This window comes from Moschus berezovskii, chromosome 7 (assembly GCF_049115385.1).
Source record: "Moschus berezovskii isolate FMDL1 chromosome 7, NW_MosBer_1.0, whole genome shotgun sequence".
Lineage (NCBI taxonomy): Eukaryota > Metazoa > Chordata > Mammalia > Artiodactyla > Moschidae > Moschus > Moschus berezovskii.
The window spans coordinates 55668678-55693005 of NC_142466.1; the positions used below are offsets into that span (position 1 = coordinate 55668678).

At 41.9% G+C, this 24328-nt stretch overlaps 1 long non-coding RNA gene across 6 annotated transcripts in view; it reads right to left on the reverse strand.

The window, feature by feature from the left end:
- Positions 1 to 24328, reverse strand: part of LOC129556740 (uncharacterized) — a 191684-nt gene that overhangs the window by 128897 nt on the left and 38459 nt on the right. For 4 of the 6 annotated variants that reach the window (XR_016037838.1, XR_016037840.1, XR_016037839.1 and 1 more), the window contains one exon: positions 10898 to 11029. The exons of the other annotated variants lie outside the window; for them this stretch is intronic. This is a non-coding gene — a long non-coding RNA (uncharacterized LOC129556740). The remainder of the gene's footprint in view (positions 1 to 10897; positions 11030 to 24328) is intronic. 6 annotated transcript variants of the gene reach the window in all.

The following is a 24328-nucleotide window of genomic DNA, read 5'->3' on the forward strand; positions in this document are numbered from 1 at the left end:
GAACCAGTCTGTTGTTCCATGTCCAGTTCTAACAGTTGCTTCCTGACCTGCATACAGGTTTCTCAAGAGGCAGGTCAGGTGGTCTGGGATTCCCATCTCTTTCAGAATGTTCCACAGTTTATTGTGATCCACACAGTCAAAGGCTTTTGCATAGTCAATGAAGCAGAAATAGATGTTTTTCTGAAACTCTCTTGCTTTCTCCATGATCCAGCGGATGTTGGCAATTTGATCTCTGGTGCCTCTGCCTTTTCTAAAACCTGCTTGAACATCTGGGAGTTCACGGTTTACATACTGCTGAAGCCTGGCTTGGAGAATTTTGAGCATGACTTTACTAGCGTGTGAGATGAGTGCAATTGTGTGGTAGTTTGAGCATTCTTTGGCATTGCCTTTCTTTGGGATTGGAATGAAGACTGACCTCTTCCAGTCCTGTGGCCACTGCTGAGTTTTCCAAATCTGCTGGCATATTGAGTGCAGCACTTTCACAGCATCATCTTTCAAGACTTGAAATAGCTCAACTGGAATTCCATCACCTCCACTAGCTTTGTTCGTAGTGATGCTTTCTAAGGCCCACTTGACTTCACATTCCAAGATGTCTGGCTCTAGGTCAGTGATCACATTATCGTGACTATCTTGGTCGTGAAGATCTTTTTTGTACAGTTCTTCTGTGTATTCCTGCCACCTCTTCTTAATATCTTCTGCTTCTGTTAGGTCCATATCATTTCTGTCCTTTATCGAGCCCATCTTTGCATGAAATGTTCCCTTGGAATCTCTAATTTTCTTGAAGAGGTCTCTTGTTTTTCCTATTCTGTTGTTTTCCTCTATTTCTTTGCATTGATCACTGAGGAAGTCTTTCTTATCTCTCCTTGCTATTCTTTGAAACTCTGCATTCAGATGCTTATATCTTTCCTTTTCTCCTTTGCTTTTCGCCTCTCTTCTTTTCACAGCTATTTGTAAGGCCTCCTCAGACAGCCATTTCGCTCTTTTGCATTTCTTTTCCATGGGGATGGTCTTGGTCCCTGTCTCCTGTACAATGTCACGAACCTCCGTCCAGAGTTCATCAGGCACTCTATCAATCAGATCTAGTCCCTTAAATCTATCACTTCCACTGCATAATCATAAGGGATTTGATTGAGGTCATATCTGAATGGTCTAGTGGTTTTCCCGACTTTCTTCAATTTAAGTCTGAACTTCGCAATAAGGAGTTCATGATCTGAGCCACAGTCAGCTCCTGGTCTTGTTTTCGCTAACTGTATACAGCTTCTCCATCTTTGGTTGCAAAGAATATAATCAATCTGATTTCGGTGTTGACCATCTGGTGATGTCCATGTGTAGAGTCTTCTCTTGTGTTGTTGGAAGAGGGTGTTTGCTATGACCAGTGCATTCTCTTGACAAAACTCTATTAGCCTTTGCCCTGCTTCATTCCGTGCTCCAAGGCCAAATTTGCCAGTTACTCCAGGTGTTTCTTGACTTCCTACTTTTGCATTCCAGTCCCCTAGAATGAAAAGGACATCTTTTTTGGGTGTTAGTTCTAAAAGGTCTTGTAGGTCTTCATAGAACCGATTAACTTCGGCTTCTTCAGCATTACTGGTTGGGGCATAGGCCTGGATTACTGTAATATTGAATGGTTTGCCTTGGAAACGAACAGAAATCATCCTGTCATTTTTAAGATTGCATCCAAGTACTGCATTTCGGACTCTTTTGTTGACCATGATGGCTACTCCATTTCTTCTAAGGGATTCCTGCCCACAGTAGTAGATATAATGGTCATCCGAGTTAAATTCACCCATTCCAGTCCATTTTAATTCACTGATTCCTAGAATGTCGATGTTCACTCTTGCCATCTCCTGTTTGACCACTTCCAATTTGCCTTGATTCATGGACCTAACATTCCAGGTTCCTATGCAATATTGCTCTTTACAGCACCGGACCTTGCTTCTATCAGTAATGAAAATAATTAAAAAATAGAAACTAATTAAACTGTAAAGCTTTTGCACAGCAAAGGAAACCATAAACAAAATGAAAAGACAACCCATCAAATGGGAGAAAATATTTGCAAATGATGTGACCGACAGGGATTAATTTCCAAAATATACAAACAGCTCATGCATCTCAATTTAAAAAAGCAAACAACCTAGTCAAAAAATGGGCACAAGATCTAGTCAGATATTTCTCCAAAGAAGACATATACATCCCCAAAAGCACATGCAAAGACACTCGACATCACTAATTATTAGAGAAATGCAAATCAAAACTACAATGATGTATCACCTCATACCAGTCAGAACGGCCATCATCAAAAAGTCCACAAATAACAAATGCTGGAGAGGGTGTAGAGAAACACTGTTGGTGGAAATGTAAGTTGGTGCAGTCACTATAGAAAACTGTAAGGAGGTTCCTCAGAAAACTAAAATAGAACTACCATCCTGTGCTGTGCTTAGTTGCTCAGTCATGTCTGACTCTTTGTGACCCCATAGACTGTAGCCTGCCAGGCTCCACTGTCCATGGGGATTCTCCAGGCAAGAAGACTGGAGTGGGTTGCCATGCCCTTCTCCAGGGGATCTTCCTAACCCTGGGATTGAATCCAGGTATCTTTCAGAAAATAATTTTGATTTACCTTTTTAGTTTAACTGCTGTTATTTAATTAATGCTATATTTGTTCTTATTGCCTAAAACAGTATTTTCCAAATATAGATGGTTTAAATATAATTCTTACAAATACATTATTCTCACTTCAGTTTTATTTCTAGATAAACAGAAATTATCTTTTTATATCATCTAGAATCAGAAGGTGTAAGTATTTTATTTTGATTGAAATAAAAAGTCCACTATACGAAACCATAATTGAGGGAGGTTTGACATGACTGGATGAAGACATTTGAAACAATAAAGATCATTTCTATATGCTATGAGTTTTTATTAGAATTCTATAAAAGTTACTTAATATTTATATCAAGTTTTTATTAGTTTCAAAAACAGTGCAAACCCCCCAAAAAAACAAAAGACCTAAATAACAACACCCCCAGCTAAACTTAGTAATATTTTTATTAATTTAATCCTGAATTTTCTGGTTATTTTAGGGGAGTTGACATTTTGCAACTGTTTGTTTCTTTTGTTACTTTTCTTAACCCTTATTTTGCTTAAGATATTCTTTGCTATTTACATATTTCTAAATTTTATGCAGTCAAAACTCTTCACTTATGAAAAAAAAATTGCACATGCTCTCCTGCCAGCAGGTGGCCATTGCTGAACTGTCCTTCACAAAAGGTGACAGTCATTTCCTCCACACAGGATGCTCTCCTGTGACTCCCCCTTCCCACCATCACAGACAGTTGGCCAAGTATTTGTATTTGATTCAAGCTAGATCCAAAGATCTCTTCCTAGAATTGCAGGTCTCGAACCCAGGTCTCCCGCATTGCACGTGGATTCTTTACCAGCTGAGCCACAAGGGAAGCTCCTAGAATTACAATTCAAGACCTAAATAAACCAAGTGGGTTTATACTAGATTATTTTCAGAGGCTGAGTATATATTTCCACTTGGGAGTGGCTGTGTAAAGCCATCAATGAGCCAGATGAGTAAGCAGATTTCAGTCTGTAAAGAGAAGTACTGTAGAACAGGGCAGACCTGTGCAGAGAAGCAAAGACAAGAGACTATGTGGCCTGGAGGAGAGCAGCTATGTTGGCCTCTTAATAACTTTTTTTCACCCTCAGTTGAGGCTCCCAAAGGACCTGTGTGTACTTGTCATGGGTCCAATAAAATTCCTTAAATTTATTCTATTAAAGCCTATTTGGCTTTATTTACTCATTTTTGGTAATCACACAACTCTTGAATAAAGACTTGTCCGCCATATTAAAATGGAATTTTAAAATTCCTTCTCAGGCAGCTGTTATCCTGGCAAACATTACTTAAGGCTACTATGGGAGTTGAGGGGTGAGAGGTGTCAGGGGTTCCTTACACCCTTCTGACAACAAAAGTTAAAAGTCTTCACTGGTGAGGTGAAACACACTTCTGTTACCACAATTAGTTGATCTGATTGCCCTTTTAATATTCTTTATGTTTCCACCAAATACCTATAAATAATCCTCTGCACTTAAATAGCTGCCACCTCCTGCCTGCTTCTCAGTTACATGCCAATAGTAGCTGAATGTCTCTAATGGTTTACAAGAGGAGGGAACAAACAAGTGACTTATGGAGGGGACTCTGCAGTCTTTGATAGGATAGCACCAGTTTTCCAGAGGTAGGACACCCCAACTAGATGTACTTCCCACTGAGGAGGAACAGGTTTTCCTGACTTCCTCTCCTACTACTTTTCTTTTAAAAGTGACGAGTAAAACTATGATTGAAATAATAACAATAACAACAATAGCAAACAGTGTGCACTTTGTCAGGAAGGCATAAACTTTCCTCTAGTCTTCAAGGTTCTTCTGGCTGGTCTAAGAATTAAGTTGACATGAGACAGGTGGCACAGTGCTAAAGAACTCGTCTGGCAATGCAGGAGACGCATGAGATGTGGGTTCCATCCCTTGGTCAGGAAGATCCTCTGGAGTAAGAAATGCTACCCTGCTCCGGTATTACCAGAAAAATCCTAGAGACAGAGAAGCCTGGAGGGCTATAGTCCACAAGGTCCATAAAGAGTCAGACAAGACTGAGCATATCGCAAGACAGATTAACAGGAGAAAAATCAAACAAAATGTTCAATAACATGATACATGGGAGAGAGCCAAAAAACTGAGTAACTTGTCAAAATGCAAGAGTATATACGATAAATTAAAAATGAATGAAACTGGCCTCTTGGTACAAGGTACAAATCGGTCTTTTTCAAGTACAAGTTGAGACTGCAAGCGATCCAGGAAGATGGGGACTGTTTAACCAGTGCACCACCTAGTGGCCACAACTTGGCCGTTTGCTCTGTGAAACAAGGTCTCCCTTCCAAAAGGGTCAAGTTGCAGAGGAAAAAAAGAGGCTAAATTAATTTTATCTTGATACCCAGAAAAATATAAATTCATAATTTAATAAAAGAATAAAACAAGACAAGAAAATTTAGAGTATTGTTTTTCTGGCGGGAAGTTGGAATTTTTTACTGTTCAAGGAAACTACTTAGGTTGAACCCAGACTCTATAATAGACCACACATAAAATTATATTCTTGATAGAAATCAATATAACTTACTGTCCTTAATAAAGGCAATTTCATAAGGAAAAAAAATATGATATCCAAAATGGCTTGTTGAATCAATTCGGTACTTAGAAGATAAAAGGCAAAGATCTGTCCATCGGAAAGAAATCTTACTTGTGGAAATACTGCAAAATAATGAATTTCCATGGGCATACTAAAGCTAGCTCAGAAGTAGGAATGCAGTACAAACTGTTTTACACATTCACCATAATAAAATTCACCAACACTGCTTAGAGTTTGGTCAATTATTTTAGATGCATGATTCAAACCATAAAATTTGTTCTGGCTTATGCAAACCAATTAACAGTTAAAGGCATCAACCCCTCTACCAGGTTTAGATAGTCAAATGAAATCATCATCAGAGAAATGGAGAATGGTGCTTGTAATGGTCCCAAGAAGGATGTTAAGAGTCAAGTCTTAGAATCTCAGATTTGGAAGGAGACTTTAAACATCACCTTGTTTGGCCAGCTAGCTGAAGCCTGAATCCCTTCTTTAACGTCTCCAGCCATGGAGATACAACTTTGTGTAAGCCCTGAGAGTGATGGGGAGCTCAAGACTACATCTCAAAGCTCTTTCCATTCTTGGACCTCCAAGTTGGAAAATCCTTTCTTGAACAGAGAAAACCTTCCAACCACTTGGCTTACCCCATCCCATTGTGAGGGTTAACAGGTAGGAAGGCCAGAGGTCCCCAAGTGGTACGAGGAAATAAACTATTCAGACTTTTTGTTTTTTCCTTCTCTACACAAAATTTCAAGGAAAAAAAAAAAAAGTCTACCCCTTGCAGTTTATTTCCTCCTGCTGCTTTGGGACCTCTGGCCTTCCTACCCGTTAACCCGTTCAATTGTTAACCCTTCTAAAAACAAGTCTACTCCATCTGCATGTGACAATCTTCACATATTTGGAGATATCTATGTTCCCCTGAAGCACTTTTTTTCTCCAGATGAAGCATCCTCAGTATTTTACATTTCACTGTTCTTCATCTTTTCTTCATCAAGACCACCTCTCTCTGGGGGAGAATAGATACATGTATATGTATGGCTGAGTCCCTCCACTGTTCACCTGAAACTATCACATCATTGTTCATCAGCTATGTACTGTGCTTAGTTGCTCAGTCGTGTCTGACTCTTTGCAACCTGATGGACTGTACCCCACCAGGCTCCTTTGTCCATGGGGATTCTCCAGGCAAGAAGACCGGAGTGGGTTGCCATGCCCTTCTCCAGGGGATCTTCCCAACCCTGGGATCGAACCCAGGTTTCCTGCATTTCAGGCGGATTCTTTACCATCTGAGACACCAGGAAAGCCCAATAATACTGGAGTGGGTAGCCTATCCCTTCTCCAGGGAAATTTTCCAACCCAGGAATCAAACCCAGGTCTCCTGCAATGCAGGTGGATTCTTTACCAGCTGAGCTACCAGGGAAGCCCATTAATCAGTTATACCCCAATACAAAATAACAAGTTAAAAAAAAAAATCTCCTCTTCCTGAACAATATCCCGATAGTCCATTACCCCCTTTAAATACGTTGCCATAAATTAAAGGTAGGTTTTTAAACTTGAGTGGCCAGCAAAGAAAGATACAAATATCAAATCCTTCATTCTGGACCAGTGTTCCTCAAAGTATGTTCCCCTAGAATACAGGTCCTGGGAGATGCCTCAGGAAAAAAAAAGTTTCTGTGGCCAAATAAACTTGGGAAATACCACAACCTTTATCCATGTCCCCCTTCCCCTAAAGATTTCCTATTTATCATAGCACATTACTGATTTTGAGGAGTTCTTCAACATGGTTGGAAGGTGATTCTGTGACCTAATAATTTTGTTTACCTTTGTATTACACATTATTTATGAAACTTTAAGGCCACAGAACCATCTTCCAGACATTTTTCTCCATAAGATGCCTATTAATATTCCACTAATATTTAAGGACTTTTTGAAAAAAAATTTAGATACAGACTTTAATCTACTTTTGCTATTAGACCACATGACACTATAGGTGCGTACTGAGCTTTATTATCTACCTAAACTTTTCACTCTCTTTCACACTGCTCTGTTAGGTCCTGTGTCCTCGTATCATCCTTTTATCACTGGAGTTTCAGATCCAACTACTGGACTTTTCCTTAACCCCTATTGAACTGCATGGTGTTAGAGTCAGTTCATCTTTTCAACAGATTAGTCCTTAGGACCAGAATTTACATGCATATCAGTTTTGTACCATCTTAAAACTGATGAGCCTGCTTCCTTTCCTGAGCAGGCAGTCACCATGCCTTATTTCATCTTTGCAACATTATTAGGTGATGATACCTCAAAAGTGATGGTAATTGAGAGTCAGGCAATATTAATCCTATTTATAGAAAAAAAAAAATCAGGTGGCCAAGCTAGTGTCCAAAGGTGGATGTTAATGAACCATGCCCCTGCCCCGTATTCATGCCTCTTATATACTGAGTCTGGGCGAGACCTTTGTCTTACTTTGATCATCAGAATGCAGCAGAATTGATGCTGTGCTGGTCTGGGCCTAAGCCTTAAGGAAGCCTGGAAACTTCTCCTTTTGTGCTTTGGGAGAGCTCTAAGCCACAATTTAAGAAGTATGGCTGAAGAAATTTATTAAGGAAACAATTTGGAATGACCACATAGAGATGAAGTCCTGAGATTACATGGAGACAGGAGAGAGGGAGACAATTTTGCCAGCATCCCAGTTAATGCCATACATATAAGCAAACCACCTTGGCTATTCTAGCCCAAGAGAGCCTCCAGATGACCACAGTCAGTCCCAGATGCCATCACATGGAATAGGAGAACTCCGCAGCTAAGCTTTATTAACCCACAGACTCATGAGAGAAAATAAAACAGTGGTTGTTTTAAGCCATTCTATTTGGGGATTTTTTACAGTTCAATCGACAACTCAAAATGGCAGAGTAGTATGTACAGTTATGGCAGTTATTAATTTATTGCCTGTCAACCTCAAATTCATCCTTTGTTGCCTAATCTGTGAAAATGCAACTGACGCTTTAAACATTCTTCCTTTGGCAGTTGACACAACATTAAGTTTCATTGGTAGAGGGTGCTGGAGGACATTCTAAGAGGAACTCCAAGGAATACAGCTTTCCCCACAACTGGGCATCAGTTATTTTCTCTAGCTCTTGACTCTGGCTGAGATGACATGGCTAGGAGCCCCTGACAATGCAGACCCACATCCCAACCTGGGGTGCTTCCCACAGGCTTTCCTCAGCCCCACAGCTTATGTTGCTGTTTAGTCGCCAAGACCCTTTTGCATGGACTGTAGCCCTCCAGACTCTTCTGTCCATGGAATTCTCCAGGCAAGAATACTGGAGTGGGTTGCCGTTTCCTGTATATATATACACACATGCACACATATATGGAGAAGGCAATGGCGACCCACTCCAGTGTTCTTGCCTGGAGAATCCCAGGGACGGGGGAACCTGCTGGGCTGCCGTCTATGGGGTCGCACAGAGTAGGACACGACTGAAGCGACTTAGCAGCAGCAGCATATATATATATGTATATACATACACACACACATGCTGTGAATATTTGCTTACTTCAAGGAAGATTGGAGGGCAGACAGGTTAGTTACTGAATTATACTTTATATACTTCTATACTGTTTGAATTGCTGGCAGGCAACAGTGAACAGTCTTGATTTGGGCTTCAAACTGATCCAAAATGTCACAGTCTCTCTTTGGCTTGTTCCGTTCCGTCGCTCAGTCGTGTCCGACTCTGTGCGACCCCGTGGACTGTAGCCTACCAGGCTTTACTGACACACATTTCTGTAGATTTTTGATGATCACATATAAGCTGTTCATTAGAAATCATACACAAATCCACATTCTATTACTAAATCAGATATACATAATCGTCCACACATACTAATTTAACAAAGGCAATGCAAAGTGGCATTTCCTAATGTGTCTGATATTATGTTCCCTGGGAGGGAGGAACAGTTAGGATACCTAGGACCAAGGGTCTTTTGCCCAAGCTAAGCAAATCATAGTTAAAAATTCTGATATTTCAATTGTCTAAGTTGGACATGATTTATTATTGTCATTTGGGTCAAATTATTTAGCTGATAATGAATATGACTAATGTCCTCCTATGTAAGAAACTGATCACAGTGAAACAATCACAGTGAACAGTGATGTGAACGAGGTGGAATTGGAAAGTATGTTGTGTGCAAAAATGCAAACCGGAGTACATCAGATGCTTTATTCAATTGGGATATAACCCAGTGTTCAACTGAGAAAATGAATAAAGCATATTAAACTGATCTGCCTTTGTGAATTTTAAAGTGTATGACAAGCTTTGAATATATCTCAAGTGTCATTAATGGTGCCACTCAGTCCAATTATAACAGTTTTACAGGCACCTTGCTGTGACAATAACTGAAAACAATGTCAACTATCTGCTTTCCTAAAATTACTATATCTTAAAGTCCATGGGGTCGCTAAGGGTCGGACATGACTGAGCGACTTCACTTTCACTTTTCACTTTCACACATTGGAGAAGGAAATGGCAACCCACTCCAGTGTTCTTGCCTGGAGAATCCCAGGGACGGGGGAGCCTGGTGGGCTTCCGTCTATGGGGTCACACAGAGTCAGACACAACTGAAGTGACAGCAGCAGCGGCAGCAGCAAGGTCAATAAAAATGTTTTCACATTTGCTAATACACATTTTTTTTCTGTCCATGAAGATAATAGGTTGATGCATATAGTCAGGCCTTTGTATCAAGGATATGGAACCCCTGAGATAGAGGGGGCCAGCTGTACTGGCCATTTTATATAAGGGACTTGAGCATCCACAGTGTTGGTATCTGTAGGAATCTTAGAACCAATACCTTTAGATACAAGAGATGACTGTATACTATTTACTTATTGTAATGAAAACTGCTCATTATTATTTAGAGACTTGATTATCTTAGAAAGGATTTGTCTCTAAGGGAAAAAAATGAAATGCACCTGATCTGTGTTTTAAGGCTTTGAGGACAGATGTGGGTTTGCCTAGAGATGTAGACATTTACAACTTCTCGATCAAAAGGAGGCTATGTCATTGGTATTGATCAGGGTTCCCTATTATAAACAACAGAAACTGACCTGGGCTAATTTAAGGGTAGTTGTTTAAAAACTCATCATGAAGAACCAGGCTGAAAAATCAGGCATTATCCAATGTGAGTCTCACTGACTGGAACCATAATCAAATAGGAACGGTCTGTTCAGGGCCCTGATGACACCACTTTCAATGGACACTGCCAATGCTGAACACCACTGGGTGCTGTTGCCATTGTGGAATGCCAGCAAGCTGAATGATTCTAACTGCCCTTCTGCTGGGTTCCTGGGCATCTGATGGGCCAGGTCATGCCATGTGCTCCTTCCTCTCTAAGAGGCCTAAGTCGGAAGACTTCATCCTGAGCTTCCTCAGTGAAGCTGAGGCATACCACGCTGAACGGGAGGGTCCTGCAAATAAAACAGGGGCTGAGACTGCCTACAATAGTTCTCTGTACAGTGTAGGCAAGTACGGACTACAGGCCCCATTATAGTTTTCTTATCTCCCAGAGCAATGGTTTTGTTCCTCACATCACATGCACTGCCTCAGCTCCTTCTTCCTTCCCAAGCCCCAGAACTCCTGATCTGCCGGTAATTTTACCCTCCACCCTGCAACTACCATTTCCTTCCATTTTATGTTAGATCTTTCTTCCAAGGTCGTGAGAGACAATACTTACTGGTATTTAAAAAAGGATGAACAGAAGTGCAAAGAGGTGGAGGCAGGAGGTCATCTGCCCAGGACAGTCCTTGTTCTCACTGTCAGAGCTGCATCAGGAATGATGTGTGTTCTGATATCCATGGTCAGAAATCTGAATGCATGGGTGATACAAATGGACCAAAGGTGAGCTCTGCATACTGTCCCTGAGTTTACTTCTTCACAGAGCTTAAGTCTTTTAGCCCAAAGTCCACCATCACCAAACTCAAATATTTATACATCCCATTGCTTTAAATATAGGCCCACTAAGGATGGAGACAAGATGCTGGAGTAGAAGGATGTGAGCTCACCTCTTCTTACGAAAACACCAAATCATAACTAACTGCTGAAAACCACTGATGAAAGAAACACTGGAACCTACCAAAACAGCTATTCAACATCTGAAGACAAAGAAGCCACAGTGAGATGGCAGGAGGGGTGCAATCACATTACAATCAAATTCCCAAACCTGCTGGGTGGACAACTTACAAACTGAAAAAGAATTGTACCACAGAAATTCTCCCATGGGAGTAAAAATTCTGAGCCCTGTCAGGTTCTCCAACCTGATGGTCTGGCAATGGGAGGAGGAGACACAAGAGAATCTGGCTTTGAAAGCCGGGAGGGTTTGACTGCAGGACTTCCACAGGATTGGGGGAAACAGAAACTCCACTCCTGGATGGCACACAGTAGGTCTCATGCATACCAGGATCCAGGGGGAAAAAGCAATGACCTCATAAAAGCCTGGGCCAGATATACCTGCTAGTTTTGGAGGGTCTCCTGCAGAGGTGGGGAATGGCTGTGGCTCACTGTGGGTACAAAGACACTGGTGGGGGCAGTTCTGAGAAGTATTTCATTGGATTAAGCCCTCCTGAAAGCCACCATTTTCTCATCCAGACCTCCCCACCCAATAGCCTGTAGGCTCCAGTGCTGGGACACCTCAGGCCAAACAACCAACAGGATGAGAACACAGGTTACCCAACTGCAGACAGGCTACTTAAAGTCTTTCTGAGCACACAGCTGCCTGGTAAACACAACCTTTGTCATGGCCCTGCCCACCAGAGGGACAAGATTCAGCTCCACCCACTAGAGGGAAGGAACCAGAACCTCCCACTAGGGAGCCCGCCCAAGCCTCTTAGACAGCTTTATCCACCAGGGGGCAGACAGCAGAAGCAAGAACCTAAATGGGAAAAGAACTTGGATACATGTATACTTCTTGGGCTCCAAAATCACTGCAGACAGTGACTGCAGCCATCAAAAAATGCTTGCTCCTTGGAAGGAAAGCCTTGACCAACCTAGACAGCATATTAAAAAGCACAGCTATCACTTTGCCAACAAAGGTTCATATAGTCAAAGCTATGGTTTTTCCAGTAATCATGTATGGATATGAGAGTTGGACCATAAAGAAGGTTGCACGCCAAAGAACTGATGCCTTTGAATCGAAGTGCTGGAGAAGACTCTTGAGAGTCCCTTGGTATGCAAGGAGATCAAACCAGTCAATCTTAAAGGAAATCAACTCTGAATATTCATTGGAATATTCAACAAATGAGTCTGAAATGCAATACTTGAGTGCAACCTCAAAAATGACAGAATGGTCTTGGTTCATTTCCAAGGCAAACTATTCAATATTATAGTAATCCAAGTCTATGCTCCAACCACTAATGCTGAAGAAGCTGAAGTTGAATGGTTCTATGAAGACCTACAAGACCTCCTAGAACTAACAACAACAACAACAATAAAAAGATGTCCTTTCCATCATGCTGCTGCTGCTGCTGCTAAGTCACTTCAGGCGTGTCCGACTCTGTGTGACCCCCATAGACGGAAGCCCACCAGGCTCCCCCGTCCCTGGAATTCTCCAGGCAAGAACACTGGAGTGGGTTGCCATTTCCTTCTCCAATGTGTGAAAGTGAAAAGTGAAAGTGAAGTCTCTCAGTCGTGTCTGACCCTTAGCGACCCCACGGACTGCAGCCTACCAGGTTCCTCCATCCATGGGATTTTCTAGGCAAGAGAACTGGAGTGGCTTGCCATTGCCTTCTTCGCCTTTCCATCATAGGGGGCTGGAATGCAAAAGTAGGAAGTCAAGACATACTTGGAGTTATAGGAAAGTTTGGCGTTAGAGTGCAAAATGAAGGAGGGCAAAGGCTAACAGAGTTTTGACAAGAGAAGGTACTGTTCATAGCAAACACCCTCTTCCAACAACACAAGAGATGACTCTAAACATGGACATCACCAGATGGTCAATACTGAAATCTGATGAATATATTCTTTGCAACCAGAGATGGAGAAGCTCTGTACAGTCAGCAAAAACAAGACCTGGAGCTGACTGTGGCTCAGCTCATGAGCTTCTTATTGCAAAATTCAGACTTAAGTTAAAGAAAGTAGGGAAAACAACTAGGCCATTCAGGTATGACCTAAATCAAATCCCTTATGATTATATGGTAAAAGTGACAAATAGATTCAAGGGATTAGATCTGAAAGACAGAGTACCTGAGAACTATGGACAGAAGTTCATAAAATTGTATAGGAGGAGGTGACCAAAACCATCCTAAAGAAAAAGAAATGCAAGAAGGCAAAGTGGTTGTCTGAGGAAGCCTTACAAATAGCTGAGAAAAGAAAAGAAGCAAAAGGCAAGGGAGAAAAGGAAAGATATACCCAATGGAATGCAGAGTTTCAAAGAATAGCAAGGAGAGATAAAAAGCCTTTCTAAGTGATCAATGCAAAGAAATAGAGGAAAACAACAGACTGAGAAAGACTAGAGATCTCTTCAAGAAAATTAGAGATACCAAGGGAACATTTCATGCAAAGATGGGCACAATAAAGGACAAGAAACAGTAAAGACTTAACAGAAGCAGAAGAGATCAAGAAGAGGTGGCAAGAATACACAAAAGAACTGTACAAAAAAAGGTCTTAGTGACGTGGATAACCATGATGGTGTGATCGTTCACACAGAGCCAGACATCCTAGAGTATGATGTCAAGTGGGCCTTAGAGCAATACTACCAACAAAGTTAGTGGAGATGATAGAATTCCAGCTGAGCTATTTAAAATCCTAAAAGATGATGCTGTTAAAGTGCTGCACTCAATATGTCAGCAAATTTGGAAAACTTAGCAGTGGCCACCGAACTGGAAAAGGTCAGTTTTCATTCCAATCTCAAAGAAGGGAAATGCCAAAGAATATTCAAACTACTGCACAATTGCATTCATTTCACATGCTTACAAGGCAATGCTCAAAATCCTTCAAGCTAGGTTTCAACAGTATGTGAACCAAGAACCTCCAGATGTACAAGCCAGATTTAGAAAGACAGAGGAACCAAGGATCAAATTGCCAGTATCTGTTGGGCCACAGAAAAAGCAAGAGAATTACAGAAAAACACCTACTTCTGCTTCATTGACTACACTAAAGCCTTTGACTGTGTGGATCATAAGAAACTATGGAAAATTCTTAAACTGATGGGAATGCCAGACTACCTTACCTGCCTCCTGAGAAACCTGTATGCAGGTCAAGAAGCAATAGTTTAGAATCGGACATGGAACAACAGACTGATTCAAAATTGGGAAAGAAGTATGCCAAGGCTGTATATTGTCATTCTGCTTATTTATATGCAGAGTACATCATGCAAAATACCAGGTTGGATGAATCACAAACTGGAATCAAGGCTGCCTGGAGAAATATCAACGACCTTGGATATGCAGATGATACCACCCTATCTAATGGCAGAAAGCAAAGTTGAACCAAGGAACTTCTTGATGAAAGTGAAAGAGAATGAAAAGGCTGCCTTAAACCTCAACACTTAAAAAATTAAGATCATGGCATCTTGTCCCATCACTTCATGGCAAATAGATGGGGAAAAAATGGAAACAGTAACAGACTTCATCTTCTTGGGCTCCAAAATCACTGCAGATGGTAACTGCAGCCATCAAATTAAAAGATGCTTGCCCTTGGAAAAAAAAGCTATAACAAACCTACACAGAGTATTAAAAAGCAGAGATATCACTTTGCCAACAAAGGTCCATATAGTCAAAGCTATGGTTTTTCCAGTAGTTATATATGGATGTGAGATTTGGACCATAAAGAAGGCTGAGCACTGAAGAATTGATGCTTTTGAATTGTGGTGCCAGAGAATACTCCTGAGAGTACCTTGGACAGCAAGGAGATCAAACGAGTCAATCCTAAAGGAAATCAACCCTTAATATTCATTGGAAGGACTGATGCTGAAGCTGAAGCTCCAATACTTTGGCCACCCGATGTGAAGAGCTGACTCAATGAAAAAGACCCTGATGCTGGGAAAGATTGAAGGCAGGAGAAGGGGACAACAGAGGATGAGATGGTTGGATGTCATTATCAACTCAACAGAGTTTGAACAAACTCCAGGAGATGGTGAAGGACAGGGAAGTCTAGCATGATGCAGTCCATAGGATAGCAAAGAGATGAACATGACTTAGCCACTGAATAACAAAATTTGCTGAAGCTCCAATACTATGGCCACCTGAGTTGACTCATTGGAAAAGACCTTGATGCTGGGAAAGACTGAAGGCAAAAGTAGAAGAGGGTGGCAGAGGATGAGATAGATAGATAGCATCATAGACTCAATGGACTTGAATTTGAACAAACTTCTAGAGATAGTGAAGGACAGGGAAGCCTGGCATGCTATACTCCATGAAGTTGCAAATAATTGGACATGACTTAGTGACTGAACAACAACAATATATATCCTAGATTTTTCCAATCTAGAAGCTGTTTTTCATCTCTCATGAAACTGCACTAAACAATTGCTGGCCATATAGAAGATCAAACCCACAGCTATAAAAGACTCTAAAAGGTCTTAGTCCCTGCTGCCCTTCAGAGCTCTCTGGCTCAGAGATGCCTGCCTTATTTCTGAGTGACACTGTCTTGACACAGAGTCCCTTCTCCAACTCCCCTCTCCCCTGAGAGTTCTCTGGTCCTCTTCCCCTCTGGACCTGCACTAGCCTCTCTGGAAGATCTCCTGCTGCGAGGGACATCCTTTCTCACATAGCCCTGTCCTAGAGGTGCCCAACAAGCATACTGTCCAACACTATCCTGGTACCCCCTCTTCCTTAATCAGCTCTGAAATTCTCAGACACACCATAGCACATTACCTTATCTTATCCATTATTCAGAACTCCTCCAGGATCAAGACTAAATTTCAACTGAACCAAGGGTTAAACAGGCTTCTGTGTGCTAATCTGGAAATACAAACATCAGAAATAAGTAGAATAACCGGCTGTCTTGGTTTTCCAGGACTGAGGGTGTTCTCAGGATGTAGAACTAACAGTGCTAAAACTTGAAAAGCCCCAACTAACCTGATGCTGAGAAAGACTGAAGGCAGGAGAAGGGGAGAGCAGAGGATGAGATGGTTGGATGGCATCACCGACTTGATGGACATGAGTTTGAGCAAGCTCCAGGAGTTGGTGATGGACAGGGAAGCCTGGCATGCTGCAGTCCATGGGGTCGCAAAGAGTCGGACACAACTGAGCAACTGAACTGAACCTCAATGAGTGCATCACCTTAGGAATAACTGCTGTTTTTATGAGAAAATACTTCCTTCACTCCAACAACTGATTTCAAGTGAACTTAGTGAATACAATCTTTGGCAACAGCCTGTCAGAAACCATTCGGTTCATTTATTCAATGTATTCAGGCTTATCAATAGGGCAGATATGGATATCTTAATATGATTTTCTGACAGCTGTCACTGGAAGTCTTAAAATTCAGTAATATTTTAGAGAGGCCAAATTGTGTACAGATGTGAAAGTTGGTCCATAAAGAAGGCTGAGTGCCAAAAAATTGATGCTTTAGATGTGGTGCTGGAGAAGACTCTTGAGAGTCTCTTGGAGAGCAAGGAGATCAAACCAGTCAATCCTAAAGGAAATCAACCGTGAGTATTCATAGGAAGGACTGCTGCTGAAGCTCCATTGCTTTGGCCACCTGATGCAAGGAGCCAACTCATTAGAAAGATTCTCATGCTGGCAAAGATTGAGAGCAGGAGAAGAGGGTGGCAGAGGATGAGATGGTTGGATAGCATCACTGATTCAAAGGACGTGAATTTGAGCAAACTCAGGGAGACAGTGGAGGACAGAGTATTCTGGCACGCTGCAGTCTGTGGGCTTCAAAAAGCATGGGACATGACTTAGTGACTAAACAACAACAAAAACCTACAGTACCAAGGATACAAGAGAATATCCATGACTAGACTGAATCAAAGGAATATTTTATAGTGGCTTAAGGAAAGAGCCAAGAAATGGCTAGTGTCTTTCTTTAGAAACTTTCCATTAAGAGTTTCATTATTTCTGATTTCTGGTCAAAATTCGTTGCAAGCAGGTAGGTGAGACAATGCTGGCCAAGGGCCCACTTGACAGGGCAGATGCCCTTAGAGTCTTGTGGTAAATTTTGTCACCAACATTTCAAGATCAGCTCTGCAGGTGGGAAAGACTCATGACTGAAAACTGCTAACATCCATGAAACCAAACTCAGAGTCTTCTGAGTCATACACATCAATTTGGAGGAAGCATCATACTTTTAGGAATTCCTAAATCTATTTTTTTGTGACCAGAGAAAATAAAAACAAAAACTAAAAAAGCCCAACTCTATGAGAAATGTTTCCTACTCCTTGCATAATACACTTCTAATAGAACATCATCTGAATCTGTAAAAGCCAAGCTCATCATGATGTCTGTTTAGTTAGGGTTTTCCCTAGAAACAGCCTAAGAAAAGCACATGAGTGTAAGCAGTTTATTGAAAGGTGATCCCAGGAAGCAGGAGTGAAGGAAGTGGGAGCGTGAATGTAAGACAGGGAAGGGGGAAAAGCCCATATAGGGATACATTATCAGGTTACCATCATGAGCAGTATGGATTCAGTCCCATCGGGTACACTGAAAAGCATACAGTTTCTGTGAATGGGAATCTGGGAGCAGCCCAGCTGGGCTGTTCCAGCTGGCAGTCTTTCATAAGGTTGCCATTAGATGTCAATTGAGGCTCTCCACAGGGCTGCCTGAACATCCTCACAGCATGGCAGCTGGCCTCCCCAAAGCAAGTGATCCAAGAGACCAAAATGACAGGTGTGGTACATTTCATGATGTAGCTTTCAGAGTCACACATGGTCTCTTCCTCTCTCTGTTATTGGTCACACAGGCCAGCTCTGATTCACTCTGGAAGAGACTACATGAGGGCATGAATTCCAGGAAGAGAGGATTATTGGGGTCATCTTGGAGGCTGCCTTCCACTTAGCCTCAGTTTCCTTATTACTGGGAATTATAGGACTGTCTCATAGGGTTGTTGAGAACACTGAATGAGATAATGCATATGAAATGCTTAAACCATTGCTTGATATAATAAATGCTTAATAAATATTAGTTGTTACTAACAGCAGACGACAAGAATACACAGAAGAACTGTACAAATAACCACAATGGTGTGGTCACTCACATAGAGTCAGACATCCTGGAGTGAAGTCAAGTGGGCCTTAGGAAACATTACTACCAACAAAGCTAGTGGGGGTGATAAAATTCCAGTTGAGATATGTAAAATACTAAAACATGATGCTGTTAAAGTACCGCAGTCAATATGCCAGCAAATTTGGAAAACTCAGCAGTGATCACAGGACTAAAAAAGATCAGTTTTCATCCCAATACCAAAAGAAGGGCAGTGCTAAAGAATGTTCAAACTACCAGACAATTGTGCTCATTTCACGTACTAGTAAGTTCAGTTACTCAGTCATGTCCAATTCTTTGCGACCCCATGAACCGCAACACGCCAGGCCTCCCTGTCCAACACCAACTCCCGGAGTCCACCCAAACCTATGTCCATTGAGTCGGTGATGCCATCCAACCATCTCATCCTCTGTTGTCCCCTTCTCCTCCTGCCCTCAATCTTTCCCAGCATCAGGGTCTTTTCCAATGAGTCAGCTCTTTGCATCAGGTGGCCAAAGCATTGGAGCTTCAGCTTTAACATCAGTCCTTCCAATGAACACCCAGGACTGATCTCCTTTAGGATGGACTGGTTTGATCTCCTTGCAGCCCAAGGGACTCTCAAGAGTCTTCTCCAACACCACAGTTTAAAAGCATCAATACTTCAGCGCTCAGTTTTCTTTATAGTCCAACTCTCTCATCCATACATGACCACTGGAAAAACCATAGCCTTGACTAGATGAACCTTTGTTGGCAAAGTAATGTTTCTGCTTTTTAATATGCTATCTAGATTGGTTACAACTTTCCTTCCAAGGAGTAAGTGTCTTTTAATTTCATGGCTGCAATCATCATCTGCAGTGATTTTGGAGCCCAGAAAAATAAAGTCAGCCACTGTTTCCCCATCTATTTGCCAAGAAGTGATGGGACCAGGTGCCATGATCTTAGTTTTCTGAATGTTGAGCTTTAAGCCAACTTTTTCACTCTCATCTTTCACTTTCATCAAGAGGCTTTTTAGTTCTTCTTCACTTTCTGCCATAAGGGTGGTGTCATCTGCATGTCTGAGGTTATTGATATTTCTCCCAGCAATCTTGATTCCAGCATGTGCTTCTTTCAGCCCAGCATTTCTCATGATATACTCTGTGTATAAGTCAAATAATCAGGGTGACAATATACAGCCTTGACGTACTCTTTTTCCTATTCGGAACCAGTCTGTTGTTCCATGTAAGGTTATGCGCAAAATCCTTCAAGCTTGGATTCAACAGTACATGACCCAAGAACTTCCAGAGGTACAAGGTGGATTCAGAAAAGGCAGAGGAACCAGAGATCAAATTGCCAACATTTGTTGCCTCATAGAGAAAATAAGGGAATTCCAGAAAAACATCTACTTCTGCTTCATTGACTATGCACAAGAAACTGTGGAAAACTCTTCAAGAGTTGAGAATACCAGATCACCTTACCTACCTCCTGAGAAACCTGTAGGCAGGTCAAGAAGCAACAGTTATAACTGGACATGGAAAAATGGAATGGTTCAAAATTGGGAAAGGAGTATGACAAAGCTGTATATTGTCACCCTGCTTATTTAACTTATATAAAGATTACATCATGCGAAATGCCTGACTTGATGAAGCAAAAGCTGGAATCATGATTGCAGGGAAAAATATCAACAACCTCAGATATGAAGATAACACCACTCTAATTACAGAATGTGAAGAGGCACTAAAGAACCTTTTGATGAGGGTGAAAGAGGAGAGTGAAAAAGCTGGCTTGAAACTTAACTTTGAAAAACTAAGATCATGGCATCTGGTACTATCACTTCATGGCAAAGGGGGAAAAGTGGAAGCAATGACAGATTTTCTCTTCTTGGGCTCCAAAATCACTGTGGATGGTGACTGCAGCCATGAATTAGAAGACACCTGCTTCTTGGAAGGAAAGCTATGACAAACCTAGATAGCATATTTAAACAAAGACATCACTTTGCCAACAAAGGTCCATATAGTTAAAGCTATGGTTTTTCCAGAAGTCATATATAGATGTGAGAGTTGGACCATAAAGAAGGTTGAAACTGTGAAAGTCACTCAGTCATGTCTGACTCTTTGCAATCCCATGGACTATAGAGTCCATGGAGTTCTCCAGGCCAGAATGCTGGAGTGGCTAGCCATTCCCTTCTCCAGGGAATCTTCCCAATCCAGGGATCGAACCCAGCTCTCCCGCATTGCAGGCAGATTCTTTACCAGTTGGGCCACCAGGGAAGCCTGGATGAGCACTGAAAAATTGATGCTTTTGAATTGTGGTGCTGGAGAAAACTCTTGAGAGTTCCTTGGACAGCAAGGAGATCAAACAAGTCAATACTGAAGGAAATCAACCCTGAATATTCATTGGAAGAACTGATGTTGAAGCTCTAGTACTTTGGCCACCTGATATGAGGAGCTGGCTCACTGGAAAAAAAACCCTGATTCTAGGAAAGATTGAAGGCAAAAGGAGAAGAGGGCAGCAGAGGATGAAATGGTTGGAGAGTATCACCGACTCAATGGACACAAACTTGGGCAAACTCTGGGAGATAGTGAGGGACAGGGAGGCCTGGTATGCTGTAGTTCATGGGGTCACAAAGAGTTGGACATGACTTAGCAACTGAGCAGCAACAACTGTTGTTACAAGTCTCTTCCTTCTACTCAGTGGCAAACCATCTTCACAGAAGCCATATATGGATATATAGTCATTCAGTTCAGTTCGGTTCAGTTCAGTCGCTCAGTCGTGACCGACTCTTTGCGACCCCATGAATCACAGCACGCCAGGCCTCCCTGTCCAACACCAACTCCCAGAGTTCACTCAAACTCATGCCCATCGAGTCGGTGATGCCATCCAGCCATCTCAGTGACCACATTACCAAAAGAGCTTGAGACTGCTCTGAATTAAATAATCTAATGTCAAATTTAAGCTTTGAAGAGAGCTGGTTACCTGGAAACTTGAAATCTCTCTCAGCTCGAGAGCTGTGGTATGATTACCACTGCATTCATAGATCTGTATTCAGTTCAAAGTCTCCTGGCACCACCCCAGTCAGCTAAGCTAAGTAATGATCACCTGAGAACTGCTGGAGCTTATTCATCACATGGTGAGAAGGATGGGAGCAAAGGAGAGGACTTCTAGCCCACAAGGAAGCCCTCGATCCCCACCCCCCGTGGCTGGCTTCTTTGGAATCAGAATAGTTATCCTGATGACTTCTTTGGTTTGCTCCCTATTCTTTGGGGATGCTCTGTGGATAGATTTTTTACTTTAAGTCTCCCAAAGCTGCTCAGACCCTCACCTGGTCACATGTTAGTGTATTCTCCTTTGTCCTATTCTTGGCAAGAAAAAAGCTCTTTGTCTGATTGCTAAAGGTACAAAATATCTCCCTTGTCCTGTTGTACTTTTGGGGATAATGTGATAGAGCAACTTGTTCCTTTTCTCCCCCTACTCTCTACTGAGAATTGTATTTGCTTTCCTGTTATTTGGCCATGGCCAGGTGTTTGTTTTGACATCCAGTAAAAAGCATTTTGCCCAGAGCAATGGTTCTCAACCTTGGCTGTTCATTAGAACTGTCCAAAAGCTTTTAGAAATCTCATGGCCTGGCTGCACAGCAGACCAATTACATAAGGATCTCTGGGCATGGAACCCAGGCATCAGTATTTTCTCCAGGTTCCTAGGTTGACTTCAATATGCAGCCAAGGCTGAAAGCATTGATTCTTAAACTTTTAAACCTTAGAACCCTATCATTCTTCAAAATTATTGGGCCCCCTGAAGTGTTCTTGTGTATGTGGATTATATCTGTAAAAGTTTGTTGTGTTGGAAACCAGAATATAAAAATTTTATGTGCTGTTACTTAAGAATAACAGCAGTAACAAGCCCATTATGTGCACCAAGTCACTTCAGTCATATCTGACTCTTTGAGACCCTATGGACTGTATCCTGCCAAGCTCCTCTGTCCATGGGATTCTCCAGGTAAGAATACTGGAGTTGGTTGCTATTTCCTGCTCCAGTGGATCTTCCTGACCCAGGGATCAAACCCTTGTCTCTTATGTCTCCTGCATTGGCAGGTGGGTTCTTTACCACTAGCACCACCTGGGAAGCCCAAGCCTATTATATGTTAACATAAATAACATTTTTATGAAAAATAGCTGTACTTTTATAAATAAAAATTTAGAAGGGAAGCACTGTCTTACATGCTTGCAGGTCTTTTTAATGCCTAGCTTAATAGAATACATTAAGATTCTCAAATCTGCTTCTGTATTCATTCTGCTGAGATTTATTTAATCATGTGGCCACTGAAGTCTCTCTATTGAAAGAGTAAAGAAGAAAATCTGTATAAAAATAGTTTTAATTTTGTGGACCCCTTTGGGGTCGCCGGGCCGCACTTTGAGAACTGCTGATCTAAAAGGCTGTAGAGTATGTTCACACCCGCCCCTCACTGTAGGTTAAACAAGCCCTCTCTACCACTTCAGGCTTCGCTTTCAATTACCAATCTGTTCTCTTTGCCCCTATTACTATTGGCCTCTAGAGGGCGCTCAAGGTCTTTAACTCCTACAGGATTAGATGTAGCAGCGTACTGGTACCACATCAGGTTTAAGAATGTGTGTGCAGCTGTAAGATTAGGGCAGGGAGATCTTGGTGGGCTATAATAAGAAAAGGAATTAAAATTTTGACTTCTGCCATCACAGTCTCTCTCTCATGTTTCATTCACGGTGATTATGACAGAACTTGGATGTAAGTTGAGCCAGAGCAGTACACATGGTTTGATTTGCAGGCAGTGAGTGCCCCTCTGCCATGAGAGTTCATGCATTTGCTGGGCATGCTGCACTATCTGCCATCCCTATACTTGCAGAGTTTTTAAAGCCTTGTGCTCAGAGTGTGGTCCCAGGACCAGCAGCCTGACATACAAAGCTCCCTGGAAATGCAGAATCTCAGGCTCCATCCCAGACTTGCTAAATCAGACTCCTCAATTTAATCTCTGCTTTTGACATTAGAGGGCTTTCCTGGGGGCTCAGATGGTAAAGAATTTGCCTGCAATGCAGGAGACCCGGGTTTGATCCCTGGGTCAGGAAGATCTCCTGGAGAAGGGAATGGCAACCCAACTCCAGTATTCTTGCCTGGAGAATTCCTTAGACAGAGAATCCTGATGGGCTACAGTCCATGGGATTGCAAAGAGTTGGACACAACCGAGAGACTAACACCGATGTTAGAAGCAAATGAATATGTTTCCAACATAAATAAGTCTATAAAAGGAAGTTTCTGTTAGGAGAAGGATAGTAGTTTGTTCATCTTTAAGGTCCTTGCACATAACAAACTCTCAGTATATGTTGACATGGTGTAGTTTATAAAAGTAGATAAAGAAAGAAGAAGCAGTGATGGAACAGGAGACAGTAAGCTGATAAGTCAAGATGGGGATCTTGGAGGAGTTATAAAGCAGTAGGAAAACTCTAAAAAGAGTTTTGGAAATAAACTTGATCTACTTCTCTATTTTGTCTTGAACTCACCAGGGTCTCCATTCAATATTACTGCATATGGCTGGCCCCACAGGTCCCACCAGGTAAGGTCAAATTACCAGTTTGTCAAGATGTGGACTGATGAATAGCCAGCGTATGGCAGGTTCAGGACTGGTCCCTCAGCTCTCAGGTATCTCTCTGGTATCCAGAACTGCCCTTCCTTATCCTGTTTTAGTTAACTACTGGTGTGTAACAAATTAGCTAAAAGCTTAAAACAATAATGAACATTTATTATGTCACATGCTTTCTATGGATTAGGAATCCAAGAGCAGCTTAGCTGACTGATTTTAGTTCAAGTCTCTTCAAAATGCCTCCATGGGCTTTCATCATCTTGACTGGTTAGAGAATCTGCTTTCAAGATTTTCACTCACATAGTTGTTGGCAGGAGGCCTCAATTCCTCACCATGTGGACAGCCCCATAAGCTGCCTGAGTAACTTCATGATACAGCAGTGGACCTCCCTCAGAGCCAGGGACCC